This window comes from Heterodontus francisci, chromosome 45 (genome assembly GCF_036365525.1).
Source record: "Heterodontus francisci isolate sHetFra1 chromosome 45, sHetFra1.hap1, whole genome shotgun sequence".
Classification (NCBI taxonomy): Eukaryota; Metazoa; Chordata; class Chondrichthyes; order Heterodontiformes; family Heterodontidae; genus Heterodontus; species Heterodontus francisci.
The window spans coordinates 17,900,098-17,918,307 of NC_090415.1; the positions used below are offsets into that span (position 1 = coordinate 17,900,098).

At 39.6% G+C, this 18,210-nt stretch overlaps 3 non-coding genes across 3 annotated transcripts; all 3 read left to right on the plus strand.

Moving 5' to 3' along the window:
• The first annotated feature begins 5,856 nt into the window (after positions 1 to 5,856).
• trnag-ucc (transfer RNA glycine (anticodon UCC)) lies at positions 5,857 to 5,928 on the plus strand. The gene has a single exon. It is a non-coding gene; the product is annotated as a tRNA-Gly (tRNA).
• Positions 5,929 to 12,140: 6,212 nt separating this feature from the next.
• Positions 12,141 to 12,212, plus strand: trnag-ucc (transfer RNA glycine (anticodon UCC)). Its single transcript has one exon. It is a non-coding gene; the product is annotated as a tRNA-Gly (tRNA).
• Positions 12,213 to 14,232: 2,020 nt separating this feature from the next.
• Positions 14,233 to 14,304, plus strand: trnag-ucc (transfer RNA glycine (anticodon UCC)). The gene has a single exon. It is a non-coding gene; the product is annotated as a tRNA-Gly (tRNA).
• Positions 14,305 to 18,210: the final 3,906 nt, after the last annotated feature.

Here is an 18,210-nt window from a genome sequence, read left to right on the forward strand (position 1 = left end):
GTGGATTGAGGGGAAATTTGATGCAGGTGTAGGTAAGTTAGACAAGGAGAACCAGTTCCCATTAGTTGATGGTGCAAGGACAAGGAGACACAGATAGATGGTTTTGGGAAAGAGATGCAGGGAAATGTGAGGAAGCACTTTTTGTTTTACCTGCGACAACTCCCTGCCCACAAGTGTGGTGGAAGCAGAGAAAATCAATGATTTCAAAAGGAAATTGGAGAAACACTTGAAGGAAACAAACTTGCTGCAGGGCGACGTCCATCAAGCAGGAGAATGAATCTGATTGGATGATGAGAATATTTTATCAACTTCAATTCTGTCAAGGGTTTGACAGTTTTTTTCCTTTGCAAAATACTGCAACATAAAAATAAACAGCAATTTAAGATTGCGAAGGCTGGGAATCAAATCTGGGTCAACAACTTGGAAAACAGCGATGCTCACCACTATACCACCATCGCTTACTGCACTGTGTGCTTTGGTTTAATTCACAGAACACTTTACAATCATTTTAACTTGCACCTGAGCAACACGTTTATGTTAATAAAAACACAATACTGTGAATGCTGGAAATCTGAAATAAAAACAGAAAGTGCTGCTCATATTCTGATCAAAGAACACTCACCTGAAACGTTAACTCTGCTTCTCTCTCCACAGATGCTGCCAGACCTGCTGAGTATTTCCAGCATTTCTTGTTTTTATTTCAGATTTCCAGCATCTGCAGTATTTTGCTTTTATTTTAGAGTTTAGTAGTGAACTGATCCTTTTTGCTTACTGGGCAGAACTATGCAGTGGAGTGACGCAGAAAACTGTACGAAGAACAATGTTTTTAACGGTCCCACAATTTCGAAGTTTGAGGAGGACAAAATAAATAGCAATGTATGCAAATAGTAAAGAGCTGTAAGTTTCACGTAGATGTTACCTGAACAGAGGTGAGACAAAGAATACCCAACCCGTCTCACCTTTAGATTCCTGACCAAGATAGACCAACAAGGTACAAACTCAAGTTATGTGACCAAGTCAGAGAGTTTATTAGGCTTACCTAAGATGCACAAAGTTAATACTTAACAATGGTAATAGATATTCAGTAACACCCAACACCCGTTCTTGTTTCTGTGCTTGCTGCGGCACGGACTTCTCTCCTTCTTCTTCCTTTGCTGTGTTTTCTTGACTGTGTTCTACCTTCTCCTTCCAAGAGGTAACGATCTTCTGTTGACCCCTCTCATTGCAGAAACTGACAGATACAGAGTAACATCAACCTTCACGTACCAGGAACTGACAGGGACAGAGTAAAATCAACATTCACATACCAGAAACTGACAGGTACAGAGTAAAATCAACATTCACATACCAGGAACTGACAGGTACAGATTAAAATCAACATTCACAAACCAGAAACTGACAGGTACAGAGTAAAATCAACATTCACATACCAGAAACTGACAGGTACAGAGTAAAATCAACATTCACATACCAGGAACTGACAGGTACAGAGTAAAATCAACATTAACATACCAGGAACTGACAGATACAGGGTAAAATCAACATTCACATACCAGGAACTGACAGGTACAGAGTAAAATCAACATTCACATACCAGGAACTGACAGGTACAGAGTAAAATCAACATTCACATACCAGGAACTGACAGGTGCAGAATAAAATCAACATTCACATACCAGGAACTGACAGGTACAGAGTAAAATCAACATTCACATACCAGGAACTGACAGGGACAGAGTAAAATCAACATTCACATACCAGGAACTGACAGGGACAGAGTAAAATCAACATTCACATACCAGGAACTGACAGGTACAGAGTAAAAGCAACATTCACATACCAGGAACTGACAGGTGCAGAATAAAATCAACATTCACATCCCAGGAACTGACAGATACAGAGTAAAATCAACATTCACATACCAGGAACTGACAGGTACAGAGTAAAATCAACATTAACATACCAGGAACTGACAGATACAGGGTAAAATCAACATTCACATACCAGGAACTGACAGGTACAGAGTAAAATCAACATTCACATACCAGGAACTGACAGGTACAGAGTAAAATCAACATTCACATACCAGGAACTGACAGGTGCAGAATAAAATCAACATTCACATACCAGGAACTGACAGGTACAGAGTAAAATCAACATTCACATACCAGGAACTGACAGGTACAGAGTAAAATCAACATTCACATACCAGGAACTGACAGGTACAGAGTAAAATCAACATTCACATACCAGGAACTGACAGGTGCAGAATAAAATCAACATTCACATCCCAGGAACTGACAGATACAGAGTAAAATCAACATTCACATACCAGGAACTGACAGGTACAGAGTAAAATCAACATTAACATACCAGGAACTGACAGATACAGGGTAAAATCAACATTCACATACCAGGAACTGACAGGTACAGAGTAAAATCAACATTCACATACCAGGAACTGACAGGTACAGAGTAAAATCAACATTCACATACCAGGAACTGACAGGTGCAGAATAAAATCAACATTCACATACCAGGAACTGACAGGTACAGAGTAAAATCAACATTCACATACCAGGAACTGACAGGGACAGAGTAAAATCAACATTCACATACCAGGAACTGACAGGGACAGAGTAAAATCAACATTCACATACCAGGAACTGACAGGTACAGAGTAAAAGCAACATTCACATACCAGGAACTGACAGGTACAGAGTAAAATCAACATTCACATACCAGGAACTGACAGGTACAGAGTAAAATCAACATTCACATCCCAGGAACTGACAGATACAGAGTAAAATCAACATTCACATACCAGGAACTGACAGGGACAGAGTAAAATTAACATTCACATAACAGGAACTGACAGGGACAGAGTAAAATCAACATTCACATACCAGGAACTGACAGGTACAGAGTAAAATCAACATTCACATACCAGGAACTGACAGGTACAGAGTAAAATTAACATTCACATACCAGGAACTGACAGGTACAGAGTAAAATCAACATTCACATGCCAGGAACTGACAGGTACAGAGTAAAATCAACATTCACAGACCAGGAACTGACAGGTACAGAGTAAAATCAACATTCACATGCCAGGAACTGACAGGTACAGAGTAAAATCAACATTCACAGACCAGGAACTGACAGGTACAGAGTAAAATCAACATTCACAGACCAGGAACTGACAGGTACAGAGTAAAATCAACATTCACATGCCAGGAACTGACAGGTACAGAGTAAAATCAACATTCACAGACCAGGAACTGACAGGTACAGAGTAAAATCAACATTCACATACCAGGAACTGACAGGTACAGAGAAAAATCAACATTCACATACCAGGAACAGACAGATACAGAGTAAAATCAAAATTCACATACCAGGAACTGACAGGTGCAGAGTAAAATCAACATTCACATACCAGGAACTGACAGGTACAATACAGATCGTTGGCCGGTATTTATTTGAAGGCAGGGAATTAAAAAGTGACGCAATGATCGATCCGATCCATGAACGTTCTTGTAGGAGATCTCGAAATTACCTCCAGCTGAAATGTGAGCAGTTGGTATTCAAATAACTGCAGTAAATCGACTCTTTCAGAGAGGCTGTCAGTGGATCTTAAAAGAGCCGATCTGCTTGGTGCTTTATTTTTGTACATTGTGGAGATCTGCAAGGAGCTGTTGTGCTTGGTCACTGCAATGTCCAATCGTAGGTCAAATATTTGAATGAATATTTTATAGTAAGCGATGGTGGTATAGTGGTGAGCATAGCTGCTTTCCAAGCAGTTGACCTGGGTTTGATTCCTGAACATCACAACCTTAAATTGCAGGTTTAATTTATGTTGCAGTATTTTACAAACGAAAAAAATGTCAAAGCTTTGACAGAATTGAAATTGATAAAATATTCTTATCATCCAATCAGATTCATTCTCCCGCTTGATTGGCGTCACCCTGGAGCAAGTTTGTTTCCTTCAAGTGTTTCTCCAATTTCCTATTGAAATCATTGATTGACTCTGCTTCCACCACACTTGTGGACAGACATTGCAGTTGCAATGTAGCAGGTAAAGCAAAAATTGCTTCCTCAAATTTCCCGGCATCTCTTTCCCAAAACCATCAATCTGTGTCTCCTAGTCCTTGTACCATCAACTAATGGGAACGGGTTATCCTTGTCTAACTTACCTACACCTGCATCAGATCTCCCCTCAATCCACATTGCTGCAAGGAGAACAACCACTTCCTTAGATAACACAATCCAGAGCCATCTATCCAAGCTTTTCAATAACAAAAGAATAGTTGTGTTGTAAGTAGTCTCGATAGGAGCATAACTTCAAGAGACTTTGATAGATTAACTGATTGTCTCTGCCCAACGCACCAGATTTTCTGTATCACCTGAACACTGCTCACAGCTGTGTAAAGTTTAGAGTATTTTCATGGCTTACATTTATGCAAGAACTGCAATGTTAAGGTTGGATTGTGAAGCATGACGGTCATCTTCACTGAACTATGTTAAAATGTCATGTTGAGAGATGTGTCAGTGTGGAAGATGCACGTAGCCATAGGAAAAAAAAAGGCAAGTCATGTAGCTGGAGGAGAATCCACAATGTGGGCGCGATGGACCGTGACATATTTTACTTTTGTGACAAATAAGGACAGCTAAAATAATAGGATTAATGATATGCTTTGTACATCAATATATTGAAGTCTGTTTGATCTGTTGCTTGCTTTATTATGAAATGTGTTTTCAAGGCTATACTTTGTTTAAACCTTTTTGTGAGAACAATGGGAGAGTCACCAGCACTCCTTGCATGGAGAGAGATGATATAAAGGCAGAATTAAAGAAAAAAATGTCTGGGATCAGCAAGAATGTAACCTTTAGGATCCTTTCTAAAATAGAAAGGGTCGGGAAACATCTGTACTGTGTGTAGATTCAACCATTAACTAACCAGTGTCAAACAGTGATGTCAACCTGGACCAATTAGGACACTTGGAACAATTCAAAACTAATATGGTAACATCCTTGCACCACAAGAAGGATAAAAGAAAGGGTGTTACAGGACATCGTCAGCACACTTAGAGAGGGGTCAACAGAAGATCGTTGGTACTTAAAAGGAGAAGATAGAATATAGTCCAAAAAACACAGCAAGGGATGAAGAAGGAGAGAAGTCCATGCGGCAGCAAGCACAGAAACAAGAACGGGTGTTGTGTGTTACTGAATATCTATTACCATTGTTAAGTATTAACTTTGTACATCTTGGTTAAGCCTAATAAACTCTCTGACTTGGTCACATAACTTGAGTTTGTACCTTGTCGGTCTATCTTGGTCAGGAATCTAAAGGTGAGACGGGTTGGGTATTCTCTGTCTCACCTCTGTTCAGGTAACATCTACCTGAAACTTACAGCTCTTTACTATATGCATACATTGCTGTGTATTTTGTCCTCCTTAAACTTCGAAATTGTGGGCCCGTTAAATACATTGTTCTTCGTACAGTTTTCTGCGTCACTCCACTGCATAGTTCTGCCCAGTAAGAAAAAGGATCAGTTCGCTACTAAACTCTAAAATAAAAGCAAAATACTGCAGATGCTGGAAATCTGAAATAAAAACAAGAAATGCTGGAAATACTCAGCAGGTCTGGCAGCATCTGTGGAGAGAGAAGCAGAGTTAACGTTTCAGGTGAGTGACCATTGATCAGAATATTTGCAGCACTTTCTGATTTTATTTCAGATTTCCAGCATTCACAGTTTTGTGTTTCTGTTAACACAATCGTATTGCTCAGGTACAAGTTGAAACCATTGTACAGCATTCTATTAATCAAAACGCTGGAGCAGCACAGTACAGTAAGCGATGGTGGTGTAGTGGTGAGCATAGCTGCCTTCCAAGCAGTTGACCTGGGTTTGATTCCCGGCCATAGCAACCTTAAAATGCAGGTTTACTTTATGTTGCAGTATTTTACAAACGAAAAAAACGTCAAAGCTTTGACAGAATTGAAATTGATAAAATATTCTTCTCATCCAATCAGATTCATTCTCCCGCTTGATTGGCGTCACCCTGGAGCAAGTTTGTTTCCTTCAAGTGTTTCTCCAATTTCCTATTGAAATCATTGATTGTCTCTGCTTCCACCACACTTGTGGACAGACATTGCAGTTGCAATGTAGCAGGTAAAGCAAAAAGTGCTTCCTCACATTTCCCGGCATCTCTTTCCCAAAACCATCAATCTGTGTCTCCTAGTCCTTGTACCATCAACTAATGGGAACGGGTTATCCTTGTCTAACTTACCTACACCTGCATCAGATCTCCCCTCAATCCACATTGCTGGAAGGAGAACAACCACCTACTTAGATAACACAATCCAGAGCCATCTATCCAAGCTTTTCAATAGCATAAGAATAGTTGTGTTGTAAGGAGTATAGATAGGAGCATAACTTCAAGAGACTTTGATAGATTAACTGATTGTCTCTGCCCAACGCACCAGATTTTCTGTATCACCTGAACACTGCTCACAGCTGTGTAAAGTTTAGAGTATTTTCATGGCTTACATTTATGCAAGAACTGCAATGTTAATGTTGGATTGTAAAGCATGACGGTCATCTTCTCTGAACTATGTTAAAATGTCATGTTGAGAGATGTGTCAGTGTGGAAGATGCACGTAGCCATAGGAAAAAAAAAGGCAAGTCATGTAGCTGGAGGAGAATCCACAATGTGGGCGCGATGGACCGTGACATATTTTACGTTTGTGACAAATAAGGACAGCTAAAATAATAGGATTAATGATATGCTTTGTACATCAATATATTGAAGTCTGTTTGATCTGTTGCTTGCTTTATTATGAAATGTGTTTTCAAGGCTATACTTTGTTTAAACATTTTTGTGAGAACGATGGGAGTCTCACCAGCACTCCTTGCATGGAGAGAGATGAGATAAAGGCAGAATTAAAGAAAAAAATGTCTGGGATCACAAGCATGTAACCTTTAGGATCCTTGCTAAAATAGAAAGAGTTGGGAAACATCTGTAATGTGTGTAGATTCAACCATTAACTAACTAGTGTCAAACAATGATGTCAACCTGGACCAATTAGGACACTTGGAACAATTCAAAACTAATATGGTAACATCCTTGCACCACAAGAAGGATAAAAGAAAGGGTGTTACAGGACATCGTCAGCACACTTAGAGAGGGGTCAACAGAAGATCGTTGGTACTTAAAAGGAGAAGATAGAATATAGTCCAAAAAACACAGCAAGGGATGAAGAAGGAGAGAAGTCCGTGCGGCAGCAAGCACAGAAACAAGAACGGGTGTTGTGTGTTACTGAATATCTATTACCATTGTTAAGTATTAACTTTGTACATCTTAGTTAAGCCTAATAAACTCTCTGACTTGGTCACATAACTTGAGTTTGTACCTTGTAGGTCTATCTTGGTCAGGAATCTAAAGGTGAGACGGGTTGGGTATTCTCTGTCTCACCTCTGTTCTGGTAATATCTAGCTGAAACTTACAGCTCTTTACTATATGCATACATTGCTGTGTATTTAGTCCTCCTTAAACTTCGAAATTGTGTGCCCGTTAAAAACATTGTTCTTCGTACAGTTTTCTGCGTCACTCCACTGCATAGTTCTGCCCAGTAAGCAAAAAGGATCAGTTCGCTACTGAACTCTAAAATAAAAGCAAAATACTGCAGATGCTGGAAATCTGAAATAAAAACAAGAAATGCTGGAAATACTCAGCAGGTCTGGCAGCATCTGTGGAGAGAGAAGCAGAGTTAACGTTTCAGGTGAGTGACCATTGATGAGAATATTTGCAGCACTTTCTGATTTTATTTCAGATTTCCAGCATTCACAGTATTGTGTTTCTGTTAACATAATCGCATTGCTCAGGTACAAGTTGAAACCATTGTACAGCATTCTATTAATCAAAACGCTGGACCAGCACAGTGCAATAAGCGGTGGTGGTATAGTGGTGAGAATAACTGCCTTCCAAGCAATTGATCTGGGTTCGATTTCTGACCATCGCAACCTTAAATTGCAGGTTTACTTTATGTTGCAGTATTTTAAAAACGAAAAAAATGTCAAAGCTTTGACAGAATTGAAATTGATAAAATATTCTTATCATCCAATCAGATTCATTCTCCCGCTTGATTGGCGTCACCCTGGAGCAAGTTTGTTTCCTTCAAGTGTTTCTCCAATTTCCTATTGAAATCATTGATTGTCTCTGCTTCCACCACACTTGTGGACAGACATTGCAGTTGCAATGTCGCAGGGAAAGCAAAAAGTGCTTCCTCACATTTCGCTGCATCTATTTCCCAAAACCATCAATCTGTGTCTCCTAGTCCTTGTACCATCAACTAATGGGAACGGGTTATCCTTGTCTAACTTACCTACACCTGCATCAGATCTCCCCTCAATCCACATTGCTGGAAGGAGAACAACCACCTACTTAGATAACACAATCCAGAGCCATCTATCCAAGCTTTTCAATAGCATAAGAATAGTTGTGTTGTAAGTAGTATAGATAGGAGCATAACTTCAAGAGACTTTGATAGATTAACTTATTGTCTCTGCCCAACGCACCAGATTTTCTGTATCACCTGAACACTGCTCACAGCTGTATAAAGGTTAGAGTATTTTCATGGCTTACATTTATGCAAGAACTGCAATGTTAAGGTTGGATTGTGAAGCATGACGGTCATCTTCTCTGAACTATGTTAAAATGCCATGTTGAGAGATGTGTCATTGTGGAAGATGCACGTAGCCATAGGAAAAAAAAAGGCAAGTCATGTAGCTGGAGGAGAATCCAGAAAGTGGGCGCGATGGACCGTGACATATTTTACGTTTGTGACAAATAAGGACAGCTAAAATAATAGGATTAATGATATGCTTTGTACATCAATATATTGAAGTCTGTTTGATCTGTTGCTTGCTTTATTATGAAATGTGTTTTCTAGGCTATACTTTGTTTAAACCTTTTTGTGAGAACAATGGGAGAGTCACCAGCACTCCTTGCATGGAGAGAGATGAGATAAAGGCAGAATTAAAGAAAAAAATGTCTGGGATCAGCAAGAATGTCACCTTTAGGATCCTTGCCAAAATAGAAAGAGTCGGGAAACATCTGTACTTTGTGTAGATTCAACCATTAACTAACTAGTGTCAAACAATGATGTCAACCTGGACAAATTTGGACACTTGGAACAATTCAAAACTAATATGGTAACATCCTTGCACCACAAGAAGGATAAAAGAAAGGGTGTTACAGGACATCGTCAGCACACTTAGAGAGGGGTCAACAGAAGATCGTTGGTACTTAAAAGGAGAAGATAGAATATAGTCAAAAAAACACAGCAAGGGATGAAGAAGGAGAGAAGTCCGTGCGGCAGCAAGCACAGAAACAAGAACGGGTGTTGTGTGTTACTGAATATCTATTACCATTGTTAAGTATTAACTTTGTACATCTTGGTTAAGCCGAATAAACTCACTGACATGGTCACATAACTTGAGTTTGTACCTTGTCCGTCTATCTTGGTCAGGAATCTAAAGGTGAGACGGGTTGGGCATTCTCTGTCTCACCTCTGTTCAGGTAATATCTAGCTGAAACTTACAGTTCTTTACTATATGCATACATTGCTGTGTATTTTGTCCTCCTTAAACTTCGAAATTGTGGGCCCATTAAAAACATTGTTCTTCGTACAGTTTTCTGCGTCACTCCACTGCATAGTTCTGCCCAGTAAGCAAAAAGGATAAGTTCGCTACTAAACTCTAAAATAAAAGCAAAATTCTGCAGATGCTGGAAATCTGAAATAATAATAAGAAATGCTGGAAATACTCAGCAGGTCTGGCAGCATCTGTGGAGAGAGAAGCAGAGTTAACGTTTCAGGTGAGTGACCATTGATCAGAATATTTGCAGCACTTTCTGATTTTATTTCAGATTTCCAGCATTAACAGTATTGTGTTTCTGTTAACATAATCGTGTTGCTCAGGTGCAAGTTGAAACCATTGTACAGTATTCTATTAATCAAAACGCTGGACCAGCGCAGTACAGTAAGTGATGGTGGTATAGTGGTGAGCATAGCTGCCTTCCAAGCAGTTGACCTGGGTTCGATTCCAGACTATCGCAGCCTGAAGTTGCAGCTTCCCTTTATGTTGCAGTATTTTACAAACGAAAAAAATGTCAAAGCTTTGACAGAATTGAAATTGATAAAATATTCTTATCATCCAATCAGATTCATTCTCCCACTTGATTGGCGTCACCCTGGAGCAAGTTTGTTTCCTTCAAGTGTTTCTCCAATTTCCTATTGAAATCATTGATTGTCTCTGCTTCCACCACACTTGTGGACAGACATTGCAGTTGCAATGTAGCAGGTAAAGCAAAAAGTGCTTCCTCACATTTCCCGGCATCTCTTTCCCAAAACCATCAATCTGTGTCTCCTAGTCCTTGTACCATCAACTAATGGGAACGGGTTATCCTTGTCTAACTTACCTACACCTGCATCAGATCTCCCCTCAATCCACATTGCTGGAAGGAGAACAACCACCTACTCAAATAACACAATCCAGAGCCATCTATCCAAGCTTTTCAATAGCATAAGAATAGTTGTGTTGTAAGTAGTATAGATAGGAGCATAACTTCAAGAGACTTTGATAGATTAACTGATTGTCTCTGCCCAACGCACCAGATTTTCTGTATCACCTGAACACTGCTCACAGCTGTATAACGTTTAGAGTATTTTCATGGCTTACATTTATGCAAGAACTGCAATGTTAAGGTTGGATTGTGAAGCATGACGGTCGTCTTCTCTGAACTATGTTAAAATGTCATGTTGAGAGATGTGTCAGTGTGGAAGATGCACGTAGCCATAGGAAAAAAAAAGGCAATTCATGTAGCTGGAGGAGAATCCACAAAGTGGGCGTGATGGACCGTGACATATTTTACGTTTGTGACAAATAAGGACAGCTAAAATAATAGGATTAATGATATGCTTTGTACATCAATATATTGAAGTCTGTTTGATCTGTTGCTTGCTTTATTATGAAACGTGTTTTCTAGGCTATACTTTGTTTAAACCTTTTTGTGAGAACAATGGGAGAGTCACCAGCACTCCTTGCATGGAGAGAGATGAGATAAAGGCAGAATTAAAGAAAAAAATGTCTGGGATCAGCAAGAATGTAACCTTTAGGATCCTTGCTAAAATAGAAAGAATCGGGAAACATCTGTACTGTGTGTAGATTCAACCATTAACTAACTAGTGTCAAACAATGATGTCAACCTGGACCAATTAGGACACTTGGAACAATTCAAAACTAATATGGTAACATCCTTGCACCACAAGAAGGATAAAAGAAAGGGTGTTACAGGACATCGTCAGCACACTTAGAGAGGGGTCAACAGAAGATCGTTGGTACTTAAAAGGAGAAGATAGAATATAGTCAAAAAAACACAGCAAGGGATGAAGAAGGAGAGAAGTCCGTGCGGCAGCAAGCACAGAAACAAGAACGGGTGTTGTGTGTTACTGAATATCTATTACCATTGTTAAGTATTAACTTTGTACATCTTGGTTAAGCCAAATAAACTCTCTGACATGGTCACATAACTTGAGTTTGTACCTTGTCGGTCTATCTTGGTCAGGAATCTAAAGGTGAGACGGGTTGGGTATTCTCTGTCTCACCTCTGTTCAGGTAACATCTACCTGAAACTTACAGCTCTTTACTATATGCATACATTGCTGTGTATTTTGTCCTCCTTAAACTTCGAAATTGTGGGCCCGTTAAAAACATTGTTCTTCGTACAGTTTTCTGTGTCACTCCACTGCATAGTTCTGCCCAGTAAGCAAAAAGGATCAGTTCGCTACTAAACTCTAAAATAAAAGCAAAATACTGCAGATGCTGGAAATCTGAAATAATAAGAAATGCTGGTAATACTCAGCAGGTCTGGCAGCATCTGTGGAGAGAGAAGCAGAGTTAACGTTTCAGGTGAGTGACCATTGATCAGAATATTTGCAGCACTTTCTGATTTTAATTCAGATTTCCAGCATTCACAGTATTGTGTTTCTGTTAACATAATCGTGTTGCTCAGGTGCAAGTTGAAACCATTGTACAGCATTCTATTAATCAAAACGCTGGACCAGCACAGTACAGTAAGCGATGGTGGTATAGTGGTGAGCATAGCTGCCTTCCAAGCAGTTGACCTGGGTTCGATTCCCGGCCATCGCAAACTTAAATTGAAGGTTTACTTCATGTTGCAGTATTTTACAAACGAAAAAAATGTCAAAGCTTTGACAGAATTGAAGTTGATAAAATATTCTTATCATCCAATCAGATTCATTCTCCCGCTTGATTGGCGTCACCCTGGAGCAAGTTTGTTTCCTTCAAGGGTTTCTCCAATTTCCTATTGAAATCATTGATTGTCTCTGCTTCCACCACACTTGTGGACAGACATTGCAGTTGCAATGTAGCAGGTAAAGCAAAAAGTGCTTCCTCACATTTCCCGGCATCTCTTTCCCAAAACCATCAATCTGTGTCTCCTAGTCCTTGTACCATCAACTAATGGGAACGGGTTATCCTTGTCTAACTTACCTACACCTGCATCAGATCTCCCCTCAATCCACATTGCTGGAAGGAGAACAACCACCTACTTAGATAACACAATCCAGAGCCATCTATCCAAGCTTTTCAATAGCATAAGAATAGTTGTGTTGTAAGTAGTATAGATAGGAGCATAGCTTCAAGAGACTTTGATAGATTAACTGATTGTCTCTGCCCAACGCACCAGATTTTCTGTATCACCTGAACACTGCTCACAGCTGTATAAAGTTTAGAGTATTTTCATGGCTTACATTTATGCAAGAACTGCAATGTTAAGGTTGGATTGTGAAGCATGACGGTCATCTTCTCTGAACTATGTTAAAATGTCATGTTGAGAGATGTGTCAGTGTGGAAGATGCACGTCGCCATAGGAAAAAAAAAGGCAAGTCATGTAGCTGGAGGAGAATCCACAAAGTGGGCGCGATGGACCGTGACATATTTTACGTTTGTGACAAATAAGGACAGCTAAAATAATAGGATTAATGATATGCTTTGTACATCAATATATTGAAGTCTGTTTGATCTGTTGCTTGCTTTATTATGAAATGTGTTTTCAAGGCTATACTTTGTTTAAACCTTTTTGTGAGAACAATGGGAGAGTCACCAGCACTCCTTGCATGGAGAGAGATGAGATAAAGGCAGAATTAAAGAAAAAAATGTCTGGGATCAGCAAGAATGTAACCTTTAGGATCCTTGCTAAAATAGAAAGAATCGGGAAACATCTGTACTGTGTGTAGATTCAACCATTAACTAACTAGTGTCAAACAATGATGTCAACCTGGACCAATTAGGACACTTGGAACAATTCAAAACTAATATGGTAACATCCTTGCACCACAAGAAGGATAAAAGAAAGGGTGTTACAGGACATCGTCAGCACACTTAGAGAGGGGTCAACAGAAGATCGTTGGTACTTAAAAGGAGAAGATAGAATATAGTCAAAAAACACAGCAAGGGATGAAGAAGGAGAGAAGTCCGTGCGGCAGCAAGCACAGAAACAAGAACGGGTGTTGTGTGTTACTGAATATCTATTACCATTGTTAAGTATTAACTTTGTACATCTTGGTTAAGCCTAATAAACTCTCTGACATGGTCACATAACTTGAGTTTGTACCTTGTCGGTCTATCTTGGTCAGGAATCTAAAGGTGAGACGGGTTGGGTATTCTCTGTCTCACCTCTGTTCAGGTAACATCTACCTGAAACTTACAGCTCTTTACTATATGCATACATTGCTGTGTATTTTGTCCTCCTTAAACTTCGAAATTGTGGGCCCGTTAAAAACATTGTTCTTCGTACAGTTTTCTGCGTCACTCCACTGCATAGTTCTGCCCAGTAAGCAAAAAGGATCAGTTCGCTACTAAACTCTAAAATAAAAGCAAAATACTGCAGATGCTGGAAATCTGAAATAATAAGAAATGCTGGTAATACTCAGCAGGTCTGGCAGCATCTGTGGAGAGAGAAGCAGAGTTAACGTTTCAGGTGAGTGACCATTGATCAGAATATTTGCAGCACTTTCTGATTTTAATTCAGATTTCCAGCATTCACAGTATTTTGTTTCTGTTCACATCATCGTGTTGCTCAGGTGCAAGTTGAAACCATTGTACAGCATTCTATTAATCAAAACGCTGGACCAGCGCAGCACAGTAAGCGATGGTGGTATAGTGGTGAGCATAGCTGCCTTCCAAGCAGTTGACCTGGGTTCGATTCCCGGCCGTCGCAACCTTAAATTGCAGGTTTACTTCATGTTGCAGTATTTTACAAACGAAAAAAATGTCAAAGCTTTGACAGAGTTGAAATTGATAAAATATTGTTATCATCCAATCAGATTCATTCTCCCGCTTGATTGGCGTCACCCTGGAGCAAGTTTGTTTCCTTCAAGTGTTTCTCCATTTTCCTATTGAAATCATTGATTGTCTCTGCTTCCACCACACTTGTGGACAGACATTGCAGTTGCAATGTAGCAGGTAAAGCAAAAAGTGCTTCCTCACATTTCCCGGCATCTCTTTCCCAAAACCATCAATCTGTGTCTCCTAGTCCTTGTACCATCAACTAATGGGAATGGGTTATCCTTGTGTAACTTATCTACACCTGCATCAGATCTCCCCTCAATCCACATTGCTGGAAGGAGAACAACCACCTACTTAGATAACACAATCCAGAGCCATCTATCCAAGCTTTTCAATAGCATAAGAATAGTTGTGTTGTAAGTAGTATAGACAGGAGCATACCTTCAAGAGACTTTGATAGATTAACTGATTGTCTCTGCCCAACGCACCAGATTTTCTGTATCACCTGAACACTGCTCACAGCTGTCTCAAGTTTAGAGTATTTTCATGGCTTACATTTATGCAAGAATTGCAATGTTAAGGTTGGATTGTGAAGCATGACGGTCATCTTCACTGAACTATGTTAAAATGTCATGTTGAGAGATGTGTCAGTGTGGAAGATGCACGTAGCCATAGGAAAAGAAAAGGCAAGTCATGTAGCTGGAGGAGAATCCACAAAGTGGGCGCGATGGACCGTGACATATTTTACGTTTGTGACAAATAAGGACAGCTAAAATAATAGGATTAATGATATGCTTTGTACATCAATATATTGAAGTCTGTTTGATCTGTTGCTTGCTTTATTGTGAAATGTGTTTTCAAGGCTATACTTTGTTTAAACCTTTTTGTGAGAACAATGGGAGAGTCACCAGCACTCCTTGCATGGAGAGAGATGAGATAAAGGCAGAATTAAAGAAAAAAATGTCTGGGATCAGCAAGAATGTCACCTTTAGGATCCTTGCTAAAATAGAAAGAATCGGGAAACAGCTGTACTGTGTGTAGATTCAACCATTAACTAACTAGTGTCAAACAATGATGTCAACCTGGACTAATTAGGACACTTGGAACAATTCAAAACTAATATGGTAACATCCTTGCACCACAAGAAGGATAAAAGAAAGGGTGTTACAGGACATCGTCAGCACACTTAGAGAGGGGTCAACAGAAGATCGTTGGTACTTAAAAGGAGAAGATAGAATATAGTCAAAACAACACAGCAAGGGATGAAGAAGGAGAGAAGTCCGTGCGGCAGCAAGCACAGAAACAAGAACGGGTGTTGTGTGTTACTGAATATCTATTACCATTGTTAAGTATTAACTTTGTACATCTTGGTTAAGCCTAATAAACTCTCTGACATGGTCACATAACTTGAGTTTGTACCTTGTCGGTCTATCTTGGTCAGGAATCTAAAGGTGAGACGGGTTGGGTATTCTCTGTCTCACCTCTGTTCAGGTAACATCTACCTGAAACTTACAGCTCTTTACTATATGCATACATTGCTGTGTATTTTGTCCTCCTTAAACTTCGAAATTGTGGGCCCGTTAAAAACATTGTTCTTCGTACAGTTTTCTGCGTCACTCCACTGCATAGTTCTGCCCAGTAAGCAAAAAGGATCAGTTCGCTACTGAACTCTAAAATAAAAGCAAAATACTGCAGATGCTGGAAATCTGAAATAATAATAAGAAATGCTGGAAATACTCAGCAGGTCTGGCAGCATCTGTGGAGAGAGAAGCAGAGTTAACGTTTCAGGTGAGTGACCATTGATCAGAATATTTGCAGCACTTTCTGATTTTATTTCAGATTTCCAGCATTCACAGTATTGTGTTTCTGTGAACATAATCGTGTTGCTCAGGTGCAAGTTGAAACCATTGTACAGCATTCTATTAATCAAAACGCTGAATCCGCATAGTACAGTAAGTGATGGTGGTATAGTGGTGAGCATAGCTGCCTTTCAAGGGGTTGACCTGGGTTCGATTCTCGGCCATCGCAACCTTAAATTGCAGGTTTACTTTATGTTGCAGTATTTTCCAAACGAAAAACATGTCAAAGCTTTGACAGAATTGAAATTGATAAAATATTCTTGTCATCCAATCAGATTCATTCTCCCGCTTGATTGGCGTCACCCTGGAGCAAGTTTGTTTCCTTCAAGTGTTTCTCCAAGTTCCTATTGAAATCATTGATTGTCTCTGCTTCCACCACACTTGTGGACAGACATTGCAGTTGCAATGTAGCAGGTAAAGCAAAAAGTGCTTCCTCACATTTCCCGGCATCTCTTTCCCAAAACCATCAATCTGTGTCTCCTAGTCCTTGTACCATCAACTAATGGGAACGGGTTATCCTTGTCTAACTTACCTACACCTGCATCAGATCTCCCCTCAATCCACATTGCTGTAAGGAGAACAACCACTAACTTAGATAACACAATCCAGAGCCATCTATCCAAGCTTTTCAATAGCATAAGAATAGTTGTGTTGTAAGTAGTATAGATAGGAGCATAACTTCAAGAGACTTTGATAGATTAACTGATTGTCTCTGCCCAACGCACCAGATTTTCTGTATCACCTGAACACTGCTCACAGCTGTATAAAGTTTAGAGTATTTTCATGGCTTACATTTATGCAAGAACTGCAATGTTAAGGTTGGATTGTGAAGCATGACGGTCATCTTCTCTGAACTATGTTAAAATGTCATGTTGAGAGATGTGTCAGTGTGGAAGATGCACGTAGCCATAGGGAAAAAAAAAGGCAAGTCATGTAGCTGGAGGAGAATCCACAAAGTGGTCGCGATGGACCGTGACATATTTTACTTTTGTGACAAATAAGGACAGCTAAAATAATAGGATTAATGATATGCTTTGTACATCAATATATTGAAGTCTGTTTGATCTGTTGCTTGCTTTATTATGAAATGTGTTTTCAAGGCTATACTTTGTTTAAACCTTTTTGTGAGAACAATGGGAGAGTCACCAGCACTCCTTGCATGGAGAGAGATGAGATCAAGGCAGAATTAAAGAAAAAAATGTCTGGGATCAGCAAGAATGTAACCTTTAGGATCCTTGCTAAAATAGAAAGAGTCGGGAAACATCTGTACTGTGTGTAGATTCAACCATTAACTAACTAGTGTCAAACAATGATGTCAACCTGGACCAATTAGGACACTTGGAACAATTCAAAACTAATATGGTAACATCCTTGCACCACAAGAAGGATAAAAGAAAGGGTGTTACAGGACATCGTCAGTACACTTAGAGAGGGGACAACAGAAGATCGTTGGTACTTAAAAGGAGAAGATCGAATATAGTCAAAAAAACACAGCAAGGGATGAAGAAGGAGAGAAGTCCGTGCGGCAGCAAGCACAGAAACAAGAACGGGTGTTGTGTTTTACTGAATATCTATTACCATTGTTAAGTATTAACTTTGTACATCTTGGTTAAGCCTAATAAACTCTCTGACATGGTCACATAACTTGAGTTTGTACCTTGTCGGTCTATCTTGGTCAGGAATCTAAAGTTAAGACGGGTTGGGTATTCTCTGTCTCACCTCTGTTCAGGTAACATCTACCTGAAACTTACAGCTCTTTACTATATGCATACATTGCTGTGTATTTTGTCCTCCTTAAACTTCGAAATTGTGGGCCCGTTAAAAACATTGTTCTTCGTACAGTTTTCTGCGTCACTCCACTGCATAGTTCTGCCCAGTAAGCAAAAAGGATCAGTTCGCTACTAAACTCTAAAATAAAAGCAAAATACTGCAGATGCTGGAAATCTGAAATAATAATAAGAAATGCTGGAAATACTCAG